The sequence below is a fragment of the Sander lucioperca genome, chromosome 24 (genome assembly GCF_008315115.2).
Source record: "Sander lucioperca isolate FBNREF2018 chromosome 24, SLUC_FBN_1.2, whole genome shotgun sequence".
Taxonomy (NCBI): domain Eukaryota; kingdom Metazoa; phylum Chordata; class Actinopteri; order Perciformes; family Percidae; genus Sander; species Sander lucioperca.
In genome coordinates, this window is record NC_050196.1 from 9,642,903 (window position 1) to 9,647,662 (window position 4,760).

Sequence of the window (4,760 nt, forward strand, 5' to 3'; positions counted from 1 at the left end):
AGCCTTAAAAAAAAATTCAAAGCAGACAACTCTATCACTTACTATTATACTCTCTGACTTAAATTATTCCCTCATTCTTTGAATTTAAATAAATGTCAAAGGCTGTTTAATTTAAACCATGAGTGCTCATTGTGTTATATGCAATATTACATCTGGGTCTGGTCAAGAGAATGCACGTGCACACAAACATGCACGCGACCTCTGTCCAGGCCCCATAATTAACCCTCTTAATTAAGAGAGAAAGAAAGTTGCTAACAAAGGAAATGGATTTAATTAGCTTGGTCTTGCAGGCGCATGTGCACGCCGTAAAACACACACACACACACACACACGTGCACCCCACACGCACACACAAAACAATTAAGCCTCTTTTATCCTGGCTAATGGCTTCAATGACTCAGAGCCTTTCTCATTAAGACTATGAATGATATGCTGATTACATGCATCCACCGCTCTCCTTTATCGGGGCACAAAGGGACGAGTGTGTGTCCCTGAGGTTTCAGGGGTGGGGCAGTCTGTCTGCACCACCTTATCTGCTAAAATAGACGTTTGAATTGTTTGGCTGGAGAAGCTAAAAGAGACCTCGCTTTGCCGTGTCATTATTTTCTGCAGTTTATCTTATCAAGGAGGGTATGTGTGTCTTTCACAGGGAGGAAATGCCTATGATGTTGTACTGCTGAGGGCTTTATGGGGGCGAGATAATGGACTGAGGAGTGGCGGGGGACTATAGGGCCGTAGATCTGTCTGCTTGTCTGATTGTGTGCCACCAATCCCTGCTGGCTTTCAATCAAATAAGTTCCTGCCTGCCTGTGGAACTGTCCTCTGTCCATCTGTCTTGTTTAATCATGTTCAAGCACACATTTGCACATATATTGCTTATATTTAAATATCTAAATTAACAAGCAGCCCTGCAACTTTTTCTCTTTCTCTTTTTCACCCTATACGTTGAGGTGTGCGTTTTCGACAGAGATAGTAAAGAGAGATAGACAGGCGTCTGTCACACAGCCAGGAAGACAATAGGTCTGTGCTTTGACCTTCAGTCTCTTCCTGTTGTAACATACACTGGGGTCCCTCCCAGAGGAGGAGAGAGGAAAGCGGGTGGCTTGACCTGCGGAGCCGCACCTTCACCCCCCCCTCTGCGTTGCATCCCTAAACATCCCTGATGGGGGCTGCCACGCTCCCTCTGATCTCCACTGTTTTCCAGTTGATGCTATTGTGAGATTTGTTTTTCATCCAAGTTCCAAGGGTCTCATGTGGCCACCTATGGAGCTGACTGACAGACCTTTGTTCAGATCCCAGATAGTTGAGTTTTACCGAATCACAACAGATTGTAGATAACTTTAAAGAAATGGATGCATGCTGGGAATTGTTGTATTGCTCTATGTGTCACCAATCCATGTAGGGCTGGCCAATAAGTCAATATAATAATTTAGAAACTTTATTCAGTTATCAAGCATGTTGTGAAAAATTAAGTTGTTTTGTTTCTAAACAATGGAACACAAGAAATTGTATCAAACATTGGTCCACTTACTAGCTTTTTCTTGAGCTTTCAACTGCATCTCAGAGTTTTCATCAGCAGATGTATTTTGCTTCACTGAGAGACAGTATGTGGACCTTGAGTTAAGATTATTTTTACTTGTAATTTAGGTTAGTTTTACAAATGATTCTTGCATATATCTGCAATATTGTGACATCCAAAAAAAAAATATTAAAGGGACACTTTAGTGATTTAGTATTGCACTTTCATAAAGGATTGGTCAAAACCAAATGTGGCAAAGGCAGAGACATTCTTTTAGCCCTTTGTCTGAATCCTTCTCCATCTGACATTTCCCATGATGCAACCAAAAGCATGAACATCAAAGTCTTAGAAATACTAGTCTGACAACATATATTAACTGCAGGTCCACTTGCTAGCTTTTTACAAACTTCTTCAAACTCCATCTGCTGATGAAAACCATGAAATGTAGTTGAGAGCTTTAACAACCAATAGCATCCTTTAGTTAGATCTTCTATGGCTGATAAACACCCATGTCTTTCAAACTCCAACGCTCATTTAGAGCCTCATATGACATTATACAACTGTTTTCACAGGACGAGTGACCTTTATGTGTAGAATTGGCGGAGGTAATTTTGTGATACTGATTCAAGCCACATTGTCCAGCCCTTCGTGTAGGTGTTAAATAAACCATGCAAAGTAATAAAACACGGTGTAGCCTATTTCTAAATTACATGTAGCTATGATAGAATGAGCTCCTTGGTGTGGGGCTAATGTCTTAGAATCATGAAAAAGCCTGTAATCCATTGATTTGTTTCAATAAGCAGGGTTATAGACTTTGGCCTTAGTGCATATGATTCAACAACACTGCAGCCTGCCTGCTGATCTTGAGATGTCAATGTTCTACCTCTGGACGACCTTTCAGAGCTAAATATTGCAAAATAGAAAGAGCTCAGGAAGGATTAATTCACTGAAACCTTTTCTTAAAGTTGCAGTTCCCTTTTCCCCCCAAGTTATGTTGTTCCAAAACAGCATTCTTCTTAACCGTATGTAGATGTGCCACATGAGCCAAATGCAACAGCTCCCAAAATGAAAATAAAGTATTTCTTGGAGGCCTGTGTTCCCATGGCTCCTCATCAGCTGTGCCAACAGCACCGTTACAGAACCTCTCCGGCCCAAACGCCCACCGTACGTGATAAATAAATCACCATGCTGGGAAGCATCTGCACCAGGGAAGTTAACACGGATGTGACTTACTGCAGAACAGATGTCTTCTCTGACAGAAATAACACAAGATCCATCCAATAGTGAACCAAACACCTTCCTTTTAACCACCAGGAGGATAACCACAACAAAAGGCCCCCCTTCCGTTTATTCCCGCTTTAGATGTGGGTGTTTTTTTTCAGTACACAATGGAAGAAAATATTCGGGCCTTTGTGTTTGATGTGGACTTTTTTTTTCCTTCGGGGTGTTTTTCATGTGCTTTTAATGGGAATGTACTGAACAATGTTTGATCCCAGCTCTCAGGTGCTGAGAGGAACAAGGCCACAGACAAAGGGATAAGAAAGATGAAGAAACTCACACCTCTTCATTCATGGATTCTAATATACGTATTTTCATCCTATAGACCACAACCTTTAATACTGATTGGCACCCTGAAAGGAGGAGAACACACAGCACACAAACACACTCCTTTATCATTCAAAGTGTGCCAGAGCTATCAACCTGTATAAATAAATCCCCCTCTTATCTCACAACACAAAACTGGATAAGCGCTCCCACCGGGTCTGGATGGAGGAAGCTGTCAGCACCTCTATTTTGGTTTGCCTTTGCCTCATACAGAGACAGAATCCTGTTTTTCTATCCAATTCATCCTCCTGGTTTTTCAATCCCCGGAGAGTCATTTCCCTCCATGTGCGTGAGACGTATGCATCCCGCCACACCATCCATACATGATCCCTCTTTCCTGCTTATCTCGGGCACTGGGCTTATATCTTTCAGCAGTCGATAAATCCGCAACGCTGCAGAAATTTCCAGGTTAGGAGGAAAGAAAACAGGATTTACCAAGTTGTCAGTCTTTAAACCTGTTTGCGAGATAGATTTGCCATTACTCGTCTCTGCACCATTGCCATCCTATATCACACCCATGCTTCTGTTTTGACACCTGTAGCTACTGTGAACTGTGAGGACATTAGTTTTATCCTGGGCCCAGTTTCAAGAACCTAGACCTTATTATCAGTGATTTATAGTTTGTTTTATTTATATTGTAACATGATTCTGGATACATGACTTAGAAATAATGCAAGTAATTTATACAGTACATTATGCCAAATTGTCCTACATCTCTGTTGGATAATGACTGCTATTCCACTGACATGATTTCTAGTCTACGCATGGCAAGACCAATTTGTCAAGAATAATCACTGTTAGCCTTTGATGGTGTGCACCTCAGAAAAGGCTCTATTCTACAGGTTTTTCCATTCATCAAAAGAACAAAAGACACAAAAAATGCTCACGGAAGGGAGGCAGTGCTGTATGTTGTTCAGCCTTCTGGCAGAGCAACATTGCCACCTGCAGCCAACAGACGTCAAGAAAGGGATATCACATGGTTCATCAGGCATGCTCAATCAAACACAGAAGGATATGAGGAGATTTTTTTAAAACCTTGCTCAGAGAGGATTTCTGTAATGTTCATGTTCGTGTTCAATTTATTCACAAAAGTTAAAAGACAAGTACAATCATAAGACATAATGCAGATATGTTAAAATGGAACACCCTGGTAAGCTATTTGCAGCTTGTGTATAGGGGCCCAGACACTAGCAAATAATATCCATTATAAATACTATCATATTGTTTGGATGAAAAAGGAAACATGTATTATACAATATCATTTACAACCTCCTGCTCTTTTAAGTAACCACCCTTAACGTCTCAATTCTACACACTCACACCTGGGAGCTCAAAAGGAGATTCATTCATGCTAAATAGTAGATGTAAACAGTATAGGATTATCTATGCTTTAACTTTGTTTCTTTAGGAAGATTGTCTACATCTTTCTGTGTGTATGCAAAAGTCACACAAAACATATTTTTCCAGCATCTTTTATCCTTCAAGCATGACACAAGGTAGGCCTCGTGTGTCGCAAATTACACGTTTGAAAGAAATAATTTTTTTCCTTTCATTTTCTCCACTGCCTATATCAGATTTAGTTCATAGATAGAACTATATAACTATTGTATCTATTATTGTGCAACTAGTCCAGTGG